A 14648-nucleotide genomic window follows, 5' to 3' on the forward strand; every position below is an offset into this window, starting at 1 on the left:
GAGAACCACATTCACATTTTTTTTAAGTTCACTCATTTATAATCTCTACATCAAATGTGGGGCTTAAACTCACAACCCCAAAATCAAGAGTCACATGCTTTACCAACTGAGCCTATCGGGTGCCCCAACCACATCCACATTTTTAAAGGATTTCCCTTGCGTGGAAAGTAGACTGGGAAAAAAAAATATATATATATAACTTACAAAAACATTTATAATGCTAAAAAGATTTAAAAACTCATGACTTAGGGGCACCTGGGTGGCTCAGTGGGTTAAAGCCTCTGCCTTAGGCTGAAGTCCTGATCCCAGGGTTCTGGGATCTAGCCCCACATCCATCCATCCATCCATCCATCCATCCAGCTCTCTGCTCAGCAGGGAGCCTGCTTCCCTTCCTCTCTCTCTGCCTGCCTCTCTGCCTACCTGTGATCTCTGTCAAATAAATAAATAAAACCTTAAAAAAAAAACCTACTCATGACTTAGTGTATCCCTTTCATTCCACAGATGAGAAAACTAAGGCTTACAGGTGGGGGACCCCTCTGGAGACTTTCCAATTTCTGGCTTTCCACAAGAACCCTGGATAAAGAAACCACCCAGGACACTGTCCTCCCTAGGTATGTTCTGTACCAGTAGGGCTGTTGGTAAAAATGTAAATATCAACTCTCATCAAAGCAGACCTAAATCGCTCTGGGCTGAGAGGCTGGGAGCAGCTGGTTTCTGGATGTTCTGTCCCTCCAGCTCTCAGGGAAGGCCTGAGGATCCATGGGGTGGCCGTGGCCAAGAGCTTACAAAGCACAGCCCTGTGAGCCCAGAGCTGCCTCAGGGGCTAGGACAAGGGAGGGCTCCAGGCAACTGTCACCACCACTCTGCGAGGGGTCTAGTGACATGGGGTTACAAGCAGAGGCTCCCACAGACCTCCCTTCAAACTTCATCCCACTGCCACTCCCTCCCTGTGGAATCCTGAGCAGACCTCTGAGCCTCAGTCACCTCATCTGTGAAATGGGGATGATGGCACAATCCTGCGGCGCAAAGCCTGGGCAAGCGTCAAATACGATTCCACATGTAAAGTGTCTAGGAGAGGGCCTGGTTCAGGGTCCCCCCAGTGAAACTGTGACAACGAGCAGAGTGGTCCCCAATCCAGGCTGCCTGGTTCAAAGCCAAGCTTTGCTGCTGCCCACTGTGAGACCAGGAGCCGGCTGCCAAGGCTCTCTGTGCTTGATGTCATCGTTTACAAAATATCGGGCCTATTTCCCAGGGCTCTCATGAAGCTTACGTGAGTCGGCTCCTGTAGTGAGAAGAGAGCCTGGCACACCAAAAATGCGATGTCAGGGAGGGGGGGTGGCGAGGTGAGCAAAATGGGTGAACAGGGGCGAGAGGTACAAGCTTCCAGTTATGGAATGAATACGTCAGGGTATAAAAGGGAATATAGTCAACAGTATCGTAACTATGTCTTGTGGTGACATACGGTAGTTACACTTGTAAGCAGAGTATAACATACAGAGATCACTATGTTGTACACCTGAAACTAATGTAGCATTGTGTGTCAACTAGACTTCTGATACCCAATTGAATACATACATACTATATACATACATACCTACATAAATGCAATGTAACAAATTGTTACTGAATCTCTTAGTTTTTTCCACACTTAAACAATAGGCACCAAATCTGAGGGGGGGTTCAGGAAGGCCCCTTAGTATGCCTCTGCCAAACTCTCCCAACCACACAAGCCTTAAGATAAGAGCGGTAACTGCCTTTCTTCAGAAATTCTAGATACATCTGTCCTGTCCAAAATGGCAGGCACTAGCCACATATGACTACTTAAATTTAATTTCTATACATTAATGAAAATTTAAAGCTCACTTCCTCAGTCAACTAGTCACATTTCAAGTGCCCGACAGCCACAGGCTTTTCCAAAGCCAGTCCTGGAACATACCCATGATGCCCTTGAGAGCTCTCCGTCAGCCAAGAGTCCAGAATATTCTAAAACTACCTCTCTGTCCAGTAGACTACCTGTGCCAGTGGAGAAGAAACGAAGGGACCACTCGCTGCGTGTGGCATCTCACAGCCCTCCCTTACAGCCTGGCACATGCCTCCTCTCAGACACCCCAGGGACATGGACCCCTCCAGTGGTCCCTGTCTCCACAGGGGTGACACCACATCCATCCAGTCACTGATGCCAGAACTTAGTGTCCTGCTGGGGTCTTTCTCTAGTTCCCTCCACCCCTTTCCTCATTGGTTGCTTGAAGCTCATGACTCTGCTTTCTCACCAGAGCCAGACACTGACCCCTCTCTCTTATCTTTACTGCCTTGGCAGCTCAGGCTCCTCCTCTCGCCTGGACAGCGATGAAGCTGGAGCATCCCCCCACCCCCACCCTGCCCCGCCCACCCCCACTGCTCCTCCTCCTAGCCACCATTCATTGTTCTGAGTCAGCTTCTCAAACACGTAGCCTGGGTGGCTCAGTCAGTTAAGCATCTGACTCTTGGTTTTGGCTCGGGTCATGATCTCAGGGGTCATGGGATTGAGCCCCACATTGGGCTCCCTGCTCAACAGAGTCCACTTGAGAGTCTCTCCCTCTCCTCTGCTCCTCTCTCTCTTTCCCTCAATAAATATTTAAAAATAAAATAGGGACGCCTGGGTGGCTCAGTCAGTTAAGCATCTGCCTTCAGCTCAGATCATGATCCCTGGGTCCTGGGATCGAGCCCCATATTAGGCTCTCTGCTCAGCAGAGAGTCTGCTTCTCCCTCTTCCACTCCCCCTGCTTGGGCTTGCTCTCTCTCTCTCTCTCTCAAATAAATAAATAAAATCTTTTTAAAAAAAATAAATCAGGCAGTTGTGCCCCTCCTGCCCCAAGTCCCTGCAGGGCACCCTCACCCCCAGTTCAAATCCAGGCTTCCAAACGCGCTTTGTGAGTCTCTGCCTTGACGCTGGCTGCCCCTCACCTGCCCTGGGTCTCCCTCACCTGCTGGTGAGTGCTGGTGGCTGATGATTGCTAATGGGCCTCCCCTCTCCCCATGCTGCTGTCTGGCTGCCTGGAAAACACTGCAAGGTCCCTCGACTTCCTCTGCCTCCCCCAAGTCTCAGCCTCAGATCTGGCCCCTCCACCATCCATCCCAGCTCCTCGGGGCCCTGAAAAAACCTTTGCTGGATTACAGAGCATACTGTCCCACACCAGCTGGTTAGGGCCCTGTGGGCTCTCTAGCCTGGAAGTTCCTTCGGAGCGCGAGTGTCATCATGTTCCTCGTTGCATGTTCCAGCCTGGCTTCTAGAAAGGCCTCAGTAACTGCGGCACAGGCAGAGGCCCCTGTGAGAGTGGCGCTGTTCTCTCCCACTTGACAGATGAGAAAAACACAGCTCTGGGAAATGGAGACCATCGCTCAAGGTCAACCAGCTCCTGAATGGTGGGGCCGTGATGCCACTCCACTCCCACTCCTTCCCCACGGGTGCCCCAGCCCTTTTGGCATCTGGAAAAGTCCCTTCTCACCTTCCTCGTCAGTCCCCCTCAGCACAGCTGACTACTCTGTAAGGTCTTTGCGTGAGGAGCTCCAGAGACTGGATTGTGAGCTTATAGCTATAAATACTGACTCACACGTTCATGCATTGTGTCAGTTCCCAGAATCAGGTCTTGCTGGGCCTCCTATCCATTGGCCCACTCTCCACACTCAGTGGGCCAACATCTTCTCTCCATGGTGACACGGTCCTCCATGGCACGAGGGCCCTAGTGATGGCCGCCAAGATTCCACATGAGTGCAGTTCTGTGGACGATGGCAGCACAAACCTCCTTCTACTCAGACCCTTGTGTGAGTATTTCCATCAGATGAACCCCGAAGGGCAGCACAGCTGAGTTGATCTCCCATCACGCTATGCCTCGGAGGCCATTTCCACCCCTTTGCTCCCAGTGTGCCTGTTCCAGATTTCTGGAGTTCTCCATAACAGAGGCTGCCGCTGGGGTCCGGTTTCTCTCTGTCTCCCCATCTCCCCACACCTCCAGGCTCTTAGAGGGCAACCTGTGACTGGTCCCGCTCTGGGGCTGATGCTAAAGACTGAAGCTTCCCTGCTCCCAGGAGCCTCGGAGCAGGCCTGGGTCAGTCCCACTGGGGCTTGAGCGCCAGGAGCTGGGAAAACTCTCCCCTTAAACCAGGGATGGGGGGAGGCCCCACTGGCAGGTTTGTTGGTGGAGACAGCAAAAAGTGCCCCAAAACAACAGTCTTGCCAGCTGAGGGTGTGAGACTGCAGGTATGTCTCTTCGAGAGCGTGTGGGTGAGTGTGTGTGCATGCCTCACTCCGTGCCAGTGTGAGTGTGTGTTTTAGGGGCAGTTGTGTGAGGTGTTATGTAATGGAGGCCCTCCCTGGGGCCAACAAACCGCAGTGGTATAACCGCCGGCAGGCCAGGCCACCAGAAGGAAAGGAGGGAAAATGTAAACACCATTCTGGGCCTTTCCCTCGCCTGCCACAAACAGGCCCTGACAGAATGGTTCTTCCTGCCCTCCATCCATGCTGCCGTAGCCCTGGGGGCTGGCCTAGGAGGGGGTGATAATGGAGGCTGAGGAGCCCAGACCAGGGGTCTGTCCTGGGTCTGTCACAGGCCATGCGTCCCCCACAAATGAGGCATGCTGCCTTCCTTACCCCCAGAGTTGCTTTCTCTTTAAGGCCTTTGGAGGCTCCCCACGTCCCAGAGGCCTCTCCCCGGCAGTAGAGCCCCTTGCCCTGCAGTGAGCCAGTGCAGACTCACCAGCAGACTCACCACTCACGTGCATGCTCACACTCTGTCCTCTGAGCCAGCCGTCTCTGCTGTCTGTCTCTCACATACACACAAAGATGCATCTCTCCCTGCCTTCAACACCTCACCCAGGCCAGACACCTGCCTTCCAGCTGGGTCCCAGCAGCTCAGCCCTTCTGCCACACCAAGGCCCCCTCTTCCAGGAAGCCTTCCCTGCCTGCTACCGGCCATGGTCCTCTCTTCCTGCTCTGAGATCCTGAGGTGCCTCTGGACATACAACCTGAGATCCGGCCATGCACAGCCATCCCCACATTGTTCTCTGGCTGTTCACTTTAATATTAATGGTCACAATTTGTGCGGCACATTCTCTGCCAAACCTAGTCCCTTAAGGTGCCCTTGTTATGACGAGGTCACCCTCACATCAGCCCTAGAAGGTGGCATCTGACCAACGTCATGTGGGAACCTGTTCTGCCTCCTACCTCCCCCAGCAGAAAGCCGGCTGGGCACCCACAAGATGCTCAAATAAAGACTGGGGCTTTCCTCTGTGGCTGCCATGTCACCAGTGTCTTTAACTGCTTGCTGACTGAGTAACTGGCTGCATAGAACGAACGGAATGGAATCTTTTCCTCGGAACTATGGGGCCTGATATGTTCAGAGCAGGGTTTTTCTGGAATCACACAAACCTGTGACTTTACACAATGCACGAACCCTCGTAAGCCCCACTTTTCTCATCTGAAGAACAGGAACGGCCATCATGCTTTCATGCAAGGTTACAGAGAGGATTACATGTGGTGCTGTCCCACCTGCAAGCTTGTACGTGCTGGGGGGCCTCGCTCTGCGCCTGACCTGTGTTTAGTGGTCTGCAGACACCAGCTGCCAGTACTGCAGGGGCAAGCTTCTTCCCCCCATTGTACAGGTGGGTGAGGAACTGAAGCCCAGAGAGACAGCTTTGCTCAGATATTGGAGGGGCTGGATTGCAAATGAAAAAAAAAAAAAAAAAAAGATTCCTGGCCCAGACCCATTGAAGAGACAGACCAGCATTTTTCATCCAGGTCTGTGTGGGGAGAGGTTGTGAAGAGATCTTTCTGGACTTTTTTTTTTTTTTTTTTTTAAAGATTTCATTTATTTACTTGACAGAGAGAGATAGCAAGAGAGGGAACCAGAAGCAGGGGGAGTGTGAGAGGGAGAAGCAGGCTCAGCAGGGAGCCTGATGTGGAGCTCTATCCCAGGACTCCCCGACGATGACCCGAGCAGAAGGCAGACACACAGTGATTGAGCCACCCAGGCAACCCATCTTTCTAGACTTTAAAGAAATTTCAGCTCAAGGGCGGTGTCCTCTAGGAAAAATGTGCATTCTCATTTTTCCACTCCAATGAGGGAAGAGGTTAACCAAGGAGGGCTTCCAGGAAGAGGTGGACTTCAGACCAACACTAACCCTTAAAGGAGGAAGATGCCATGGGCACAGGCTGCAGTTACTTGGAGGTGATTTTGACCTGGGCCTCCGTAAGGCTCTGTCTGTGCTGAATTTTTCTCTGGTGGTAGAGACGGAGCCTGGCTCTAACTGGGCAAGGGGCCACTAGAATGGGTCATCCTCCCATCCTGACTCAATTGAGCTTCAGGCCCTTTGGGAAATGTGGGCAGGAGTCATGGCAGAAGCAGGTATGGATGGTCTCAGTGAGTCTTGGGAGGCCGGGGTTCCTGATACCACTGACTTTGCCCAGGCACACGAGATAAGGCCTGTATCTTTGTCTTTTGACCTTCAGGGCCTTTTGCTCCAAGATCAACCCAGCCAGGTCTGTGGCAGGAGAGCACTCGGTTGGAGGAGGGAGCTTGTAACCTGGGTGGGCTGGTCAGCTCCCGGAAAGCCAGCTTCTGACTCAGACCCTACGGCCAAGGCTCCAGTGGGCTGGAGGTTTCCAGTGGGCTTCCAGTGGGCTGGGAGGTTCAGGGCCCTGCTGACCTTGGGGTCCTTCCCTAAGAACCCTTTGGAAAAGTTGTCACCAAGCCAGCTGTGTGTCCTTGTGAATGCCCTGAAGGGAGGGGAGAGAGAAAATTATCTTCACTAAGGTAGAAACTCACACCAGGGCACCAGGTGAGTAAAAACCAGAAAGCTAGAAAGCAAAGATGACTCAGGAGACAGTGATGATACTGGCCGAAGTGAAAGACAGGGCAGGGCAGCAGGAAGGAAGGGGGAGCCCAAGTGAAGGCGAGGGGCTGACGGCTGGCCCCCCCCACTCCCCCACCCCACAGCAGAAGCCCCCTGCCCACTCGCCCTGGCCCTTGAGGGCCCAAGGACCCAGGATCTCCTCTCCTGCTTCCGTCTGTTCCCCTAGAATGCTGGGACCATGCAGTCACCCACCCTTGGGGGACAGGATGTCCATGGCCCAGCAGTAAAGTTGTCCGTTGTATGAGAATTAAATGCATAAAATATACCACACCTGGCACACAATGATGCTAAATAATATCAGGGCCTCCTCTGGGCCCTCCTTGGGAACTGTCCCTACAAGTCTTCCTGTGGTCACTCCTTCTAGCAAGTCCACAGAGAGTCCCCCTGGCACTGGGGCACCATGGAGGAGGAGGAATGCCGAGGGTCTTGAGACCCCCCCGCCCTGGCCTGGGATGGAGGTGGGTGACCCACGGACACTCCATCATGGTCATGCCCTCCAGAAGCAAATCGCTGTTCACCCGCTATTTCCGGGCACAGCTTCTGGAGCCCGACTGACTCATGCCAGCCCAGTTTTCCCTCTTACCAGCTGTGTGACCTGGGGCAAGTTCCTCAATCCCTCTGTGCCTCTGTTTCCTCATCTATTATTCTCCTGTCCCCTGAAGGTCCCAGGGAAGTTTTGTCTCATCAAATAGCATCCATTTTCCAGCAGGGCCTATAGGAGGCCCATTCTTCAGACCGTGCCACCTTTTAAAAATCTCCACCTCCACCTTAAGAGAGGGTCCGCCCCATGTTAAAGAGACAAAAATTGAGTTTCAGAGAAAGCAGATGCCTCACCCAGGGCCATCCGGCCTCTCTGCCTCCAGGAGCTTCTCTGCCTGTGTTGGGCTCATTGCAACTCTGAATTCTGGGTTCTGAGATGGGGAACAGAGGTTCTGGCCCAGGGGTGATTAGAAAAGAGGTGAGTGAACATTTCAGATGCGCTAACAAGAGACTGGACACTGCGTAGAGGCCTATTCAGAGAAAACTGCCCCCCACCCCACGCTTCTATGAGGTGGTATGTTACACATGGCCCAAGAATGGGCCGGGGCCACGCATGTTGATCAGAGATATTGAGCTGTGAACTTAAGTTAAAAGAGCAAGGGAAGATCCACGTGACAGTTCAGCCTTCTTTCCTGCACATTCCCTTTAACAGACACACCTGCTTATGCGTGCTAGAGTGGACGAAACCTTTTTGTCTGTTACCTGGTTGCTTTCAGACAGAGGCTGGGGAGAGGATGAAGGGAGGGCGTGTTTTATTTTAAATGTTTCTCCTTGGGGCGCCTGGGTGGCTCAGGTCGTGATCCCAGGGTCCTGGGATCGAGCCCCACATCGGGCTCTCTGCTCAGCAGGGAGCCTGCTTCCCTTCCCCTCTCTCTGTCTGCCTCTCTGCCTACTCGTGATCTCTCTCCTTCTGTCAAATAAATGGATAAAATCTTAAAAAAAAAAAAATAAAATAAATGTTTCTCCTTTGTTTGACTTACCCACCACATGCATATGTTATTCATTTTTTAAATTAGTTTTTTAATCCAACAGATGTGATCAGAGCACTTGGGATATGAACCATTCTGCTCTTTGTCTGGAGTGTCAAAAATATATATATACTGGGGCGCCTGGGTGGCTCAGGGGGTTAAGCCTCTGTCTTCGGCTCAGGTCATGATCATCTCAGGGTCCTGGGATCGAGCCTGCTTCCTCCTCTCTCTCTGCCTGCCTCTGCCTGCTTGTGATCTATGTCTGTCAAATAGATAAATAAAATCTTAAAAAAAAAATTATATATATATATAATTGTATATATATATATTGTATATATATATACACTGTATATATATATATTGTATATATATATACACTGAGAGTTGGGAGGGGGTAGTGTTGTATGGGGTCTTGGCTGTGGAGGGCAGGGCCTGGCTGGGAGCAAGAGGCTGAAGGGCCCATGGACCCCAGAAAGAGGAGGGTGGGAGGGGACTCTGCTTACCGACTCTCCCTTTCCACTTCCAGCTGGCTCAGGAGGACTTTGAGGGGCCCAGGCCAGCAGTTGATGCTTTGGAGCCCTCTCTCCTGTTGTTTGAGCTATTGCTTTCAAGTGCAAAAAATCCTTTTCTGTGGGGACAAGAACCAGGACCTTTGTCTGTTTGTCTGGGTTTTGCCTGCAATTTGCATGAGGCACCACAGCCTGTCCTACTTTCTGAACCTCTGGTCCTAGTTCCCCCACCCCCACCCCATCCCAAAGTTGGGAGTGCAGTGTGATCTGTGGCCAGGAGCTCTCTGCTCCCTACTTTGCAATCACAGCTGGCTCAGCACCTGGCTTTACTCACCACTGACTGCCATGCCAAGCCATTACCCACATCCTAGAGGGCAGAGACCCTCCCCCCACCCCTGGCCCATACCTCCCTCAAGTGGGAAGAATGCCGTGAGCTCCATTTCATAGCCTGAGAAACTGAGGTCCAGGTTGGTTAAGTGACTTGCCAAGGCCGATGGCAAGCTAGTGACATAACAGAGCCTGAGATTAAGGCCTATCTCCAGTCCTGGGTGCTCAACCCTTTAGGATGAGCTGAAAAAAAGGGAAAAAAGGAATTTAATATGATCTCAGGATTATTTAAAGAAAGACCTGTCTTTCAAGTGACCCATCTCAACATCATATGTTAGGAGGGAATTGTGGATTTAAACAACGAGATACCACCGCACACCTGTTAGAATGGAGAAAATCCAAAATACTGACAACACCAAATGCTGGCGAGGATACAGAGAAACAATAACTCTCATTCATTGCTGGTGGGAATGCAAAATGGTACAGCTACTTTGGAACGCAGTTTGGCCGCTTTTTACGAAACTAAACAAACATACTGTTTATGATCTAGCAGTTGCATTCCTTGGTATTTACCCAAAGGAATTGAAAACTTCTGTCTGCACAAAAAGCTGCACATGGATGTTTACTGCAGCTTGCCGTAGCTTGGAAGCAACCGTGATGTCCTTCAGTAGGTGAATGGGGAAGTAAGCTGTGGCACATCTAGACAATGACATAGTGCTTAAAAGAAAAATCTCTCAAGCCATGAAAAGACATGGATGCAAAGACAGAAGAGTGTGTGAAAAGCCCACATACCATTTAATTCCAACCATTTGACATTCTGGAAAAGGCAAAATTATGGCAACGGTTAAAAAAAAAAAATCTGTGGTTGCCTGGGTACAAGGAAGACAGAAGGATGAATGGGCAGAGCACGGAGGATTGGCGGGCAGAGGGAGGCTAGAGGGGCAGAATATACAACACCAAGAATGAGCACTCCTATGAACTATGGACCCACGTTAATAACGATGTATCAGTGTAGGCTCTTTCCTTGTGACAAATGTACCACTCAAGGATGCCTGGGTGGCTCAGGGGATCAAGCCCTAAGTCAGGCTCCAGCCCCAAGTTGGGCTCCCTGCTCAGCGGAGAGCCGGCTTCTCCCTCTGCCTCTGCCTGCCACTCTGCCTACTTGTGCTCTCTGTCTCTCTGTCAAATAAACAAATAAAATCTTTAAAAAAAAAAAAAAATGTACCACTCTGGTGGAGATGTTAATAGTGGGGGAGGAAGGGGTAGATGGAAAAGTCTGTACTTACCACTCAATTTTGCTATGAACCTAAAACTGCTCTAAAAAATAAAGCCCGTGGGACACCCGTGTAGCCCAGTTGGTTAAGCATCTGCCTTCGGCTCAGGTCATCAGGGTCCTGGGATCGAGTCCCCCATCAGGCTCTCTGCTCAGCAGGGAACCTGCTTCTCTCTCTCTCCCTCTGCCCCTTCCCCCTGCTTGTGCACGCTTGCTCACTCTCTCTCTGACAAATAAATAAAATCTTAAAAAAATAAAAGTAAGGGGCATCTGGGTGGCTCAGATATTAAGCATCTGCCTTCAGCTCAGGTCATGATCCTGGGGTCCTGGGATTGAGGCCCACATCAGACTCCCTGCTCAGCAGGAAGCCTGCTTCTCCCTCTCCCACTCCCCCTGCTTCTGTTCCCTCTTTCGCTATGTCTCTGTCAAATAAATAAATAAAATCTTTTTAATGAAGAAATAAATAAAGTCTATTAAAAAAGGAAAAGAGTGACCCAGGTGTGAGAGGGGCAAAATACCCTCTCCACAGTGTCTCCCGTAGGACACTGAGGCAGGAGGACTGGGCCTGTGGTGGGCTCCAGAGCCAGGCGGTGGGGTGAGCAGGCCTGTCTCTGTCCCTCCCTCCTCCCCACATGTTTCCTGGAGGAGCCTCAGAGATCCCCAGCCGTTGGCCCTCTTCTCCCCAGCTTCCTGTTTGGGTTCCAGAGAGACGTTTGGGCCGTTTGTGCAGCTGAACTGGGAGCTGGTTGGGCTGGTGGGAGGAAAGATATTTGTCTTTTGTCTTGCCAGGGTGCAGGTCGGGGGTGGGGGGGTGGCAGGCTTGGAGTGGGGCTGCTGTGAGTCGGTTGGAGCCTCTGCCTGTGGTCCCTTGGATACTCAGCTTATGACCTGGAGGCCTCTGAGAGGTCAGTTAGCTCAGCCCCCCGCCTTGGTACAGGACATACTGGGCCAGACGGCAGAGGTCTCCACCATTGCTGGGCCCAAATCCAGCCCACGCAGGCGGACCTTCTCACCGTGTGACTCAAGCAGGCCACTTACCCAGACGTGGCCCAGCTTTGTCACCTGTGAATGCCCACTCCGACAATGCATTCGTTCAGAAGCTGCAAGGCACATGTTGGAAGGGAAGAAATCCCACCTTGTCTCAAGCTCCTACCTGCCCTTCACCTTCTGCCCCAGGCTGGCTGCCCTGCCACACCCATGAGCATGACTCCAGCTGCAGGCCTGCCAAGGTCACAGCCCCATCCTCCGGAAGCGCCTCCCAGCCCAACAGATGAGGCTAGAAGCATACTGAGGCAAGTACTTTCAGCAGAACAGCATGGGGAAGACCAGGGGGTCCTGCAGATCAGGGATCCTAAGATTTCCTGGGAAAAGAGACTCTCATATCAGAAGTTCAAGGATGAGTTGCCTGGCAAAGAAAAGCAGGATGGTATTTCCAGGAGCAGAGGCCCAGAGGCAGGCAGCTACCTGATGTGGGCAGGGTTGTGGTGGAAGATGGTGCTGGGAGGAGAGGCAGAGGTAGGCTGGGGCTGTCTAGCCTGCTCCAGCCACCTCCTCTCCTCTAGTCTCTGGGGCCCAAGACTGTCCTGGGGCTTCAGGAGGACCCCAGGCTCCTGCAGGGCCTTGTGGCCCCATGTCCACATACATAGCAATTGGGCTCCTTCTGGCCCTGCCCCCGGCTTCAGGGAGGGGTGGGGCTTGACTCATAAGGCCCTGGGGAGGTCAGACCACAGGTCCTTAGGCCAGGGAAGGGGAGCAGGAAGACTGCCCGTCCAGGCTCCTTCAGCCAAAGGGACATACTCAGCCCATTCAGTGAGACTGTTTGCAGACAAAAAGGTGCTGCCCCAGACCCCTCAATGGGGCATGTAGGTAGAGGCTTCTCTTGGACATGCAAGGAGAGATGCCTTTGCAGAGAGAGCTCAACAGGGTGGGGCCTGGGGGCCTGGGAGGGGCCTCTGGCCAGAGAAAAGATAGGTACCCCTCTTCCTACCCCCGAAGCACCCCAAATCTCCTCCTCTCTTGTTCCCAGCAAGGGTTGAAAGGAGGACAAAAGTGAGATTCAAAAATGCGGGCTTGCCCCACCCCCACTCTGCCCTGACTACAAACTCCCCAGTGAGATTAAGGTCTTCCTGAGCCAGAGGCTTGGCCTCCCCCATCAGATTAGGGCCTTCTGAAATAGAAGCCAGGTTTCCTTCTCAGACAGAGCCAGAGGCTCTGCCTCCTTCTGTTCTTCAGGCTCCCTCCCCCTCACTGAGCCATTTTCCCAGGGGACATAAGGCCTTCCCCGGTGAGGTGCAAAGGATCTCCTATGCTTCCTCATGAGCCAGTTGTTCTAGCCCTCCCAGCCCAGACCTTCTCCAGGGTCAGAGAGGGCTCCCAAGAGAGGCGTGACAGAGGGGGGCAGGTGAGAGGACAGGAAGGCAGGACCAGGTAGCACATCTGGGAAACTCAGTGTAAAACGAAAATTCAGGGCTCCTTGCTTAAAATTTTAAATTTCAGGATGGCATTGACAGAACATTCAACCAATGATGCACGGGGCCCTTCTATGCCCTGTCAAGACATGTGTCCATGAACCTGGCCTGTGGGAGGACCGGACGTTCCAGGAGGGGGCACTTCGTGGGGGAAAGGACAAGAGGCTGGAGCAAGCATCCAAGGGGCTTGGAGGAACTGGGCCTGCTGGTATGTTGAAAAGAGGGAAAGGGGAGGCGGATTACTTGAGATGGTACCGGATTCATAAGGATCCTGAACCGTCGGATTTGAACTTGATCCTAGAGATAGATGTTTCCTGAGCCACAGGGAACCGAGAGGGGCAGGGTGGAAGAGAATATCATAACTTGGGAGGGGGGGGGGCATGGAAATCATCTGCTCATGGATGATTTGCTGAAGAGGAAACCTAAAGCCCAGGGAGGGACAGAGGCCGACCCAAGGTCACCCAGCCAGGGTTGCAGTCAGGCCAGGGCTCTGGCTCACCTAGAACCTGTTTTGGGGTTCTGTGGGAAACACATGTGATGTGCAGGGTAGAAGGGCAGATTGTGGCAGGCCACCAATGTCTGTTTCACCTGAAAGGCAGGACCCATCTTCCCCAACACCCTCAGTCCTGGGGCCATACTCCCTTGGGTACCACTTTCCTCTGGTCCTGCCTTAGTGACTCTTAAAATATCCCCTCTCTCAGGGTCCATCCTCTTGTTTCTTCCCACCTACCATATCTGGCCTCCAGGAGTAGGCCTCACCATGCACCTGGACTTTCGGAGACTCAGAACCCGCTAGCCCCGGGCCTGGCCAAGCAGCACACACGGAGGGATGCACAGGGCAGGTGTCCCTGCCACAGCAAAGCAGTCAAGGTCTATGAGGTCTTGTAGACGGCTGCTTCCCCACCTACTCCCTCTACACTGTCTCCCCCCGCCCCTCAGCTCAATGCTCTGCCCTCTCTCTACTCCCCTGAACTCGGGACCCACACCCTGAGACCCACCCAAGGCATTTGGGAACCTCACTGAGGCCTTTGTGCTCCCTGGGCCTGCAAACCCGTTACTTTTCTGTGTTCTTTGGGAAAATGGAGACCTTCCAAAGCAGCCCATACAAATATATGCAAAAGAGATGCAAATTAAAATGGAGTGTCACCTCCTATTTAATACCAGGGTGGACACTGGATGCTGCTGGCCTCCTCCCTGCACGGTTTGCTATGTTTATGTTTGTGAGTGTGTGTCTGTGACCAGGCTGCGATGTGAGAGGAAGAGTCAGAATGCAGAGCCAAAAGACATTGCGGAGGGGCCCAGCCTGGGGACTGGGGGCTGGGGATCTGTGTCTCTGAGCCGGAGGGAAGGTGCAAGGGAGGCCTGAATCAAAGGATGGTTTTGTTTTGTTTTGTTTTAAAGATTTTATTTATTTATTTGACAGAGAAAGTGAGAGACACAGGCAGACAGAGCAGCAGAGGGAGAGGGAGAAGCAGGCTCCACACTGAGCAGGGAGCCCGATGTGGGGCTCGATCCCAGGATTCTGGGATCACGACCCAAGCCGAAGGCAGTCTCTTAACCAACTGAGCCACCCAGGCGCCCCCAAAGGATGGTTTTTTATGGCTGCGATGTGCATGGGGGCTTCCAAGCCTCTGGGAAAACTTCAGGGTCACTGTCCAAGATGGGCAAAGGCAAG

The 14648-nt window shown here is 52.5% G+C and overlaps 1 long non-coding RNA gene across 1 annotated transcript; it reads left to right on the forward strand.

Moving 5' to 3' along the window:
• Positions 1–254: 254 nt before the first annotated feature.
• On the forward strand, positions 255–14118 carry LOC309858341. The gene is made up of 3 exons (XR_014308154.1): positions 255–611; positions 13002–13181; positions 13720–14118. It is a non-coding gene; the product is annotated as an uncharacterized lncRNA (long non-coding RNA).
• Positions 14119–14648: the final 530 nt, after the last annotated feature.

Source organism: Mustela nivalis, assembly GCF_964662115.1.
Source record: "Mustela nivalis genome assembly, contig: HAP1_SCAFFOLD_2213, whole genome shotgun sequence".
Classification (NCBI taxonomy): Eukaryota; Metazoa; Chordata; class Mammalia; order Carnivora; family Mustelidae; genus Mustela; species Mustela nivalis.